The sequence below is a fragment of the Penaeus monodon genome, chromosome 29, assembly GCF_015228065.2.
Source record: "Penaeus monodon isolate SGIC_2016 chromosome 29, NSTDA_Pmon_1, whole genome shotgun sequence".
In the NCBI taxonomy this organism is placed as follows: Eukaryota; Metazoa; Arthropoda; class Malacostraca; order Decapoda; family Penaeidae; genus Penaeus; species Penaeus monodon.
The window spans coordinates 806,844-807,070 of NC_051414.1; positions in this window are offsets into that span (position 1 = coordinate 806,844).

Here is a 227-nt window from a genome sequence, read left to right on the forward strand (position 1 = left end):
TATTTAAACCGGCCGCTGAAAGGAGTCCGAGGGCGTAAGAGAGCGAGGAAAAATTGATAAGGAGGAGGAGGAGTCGCCTGGAAGACACTGAGACGGGATGAGATTTCGCCGTGTTGGCAATGGTGGGGAGAGGGTTTTCTCGTCCGTCTGGTAAAACTGCTTCCCGCTGAATCTTTGATGGATTCAGAATGGACTTGGGAACGCCTCTAAAAGGAAAAGGAAAAGTC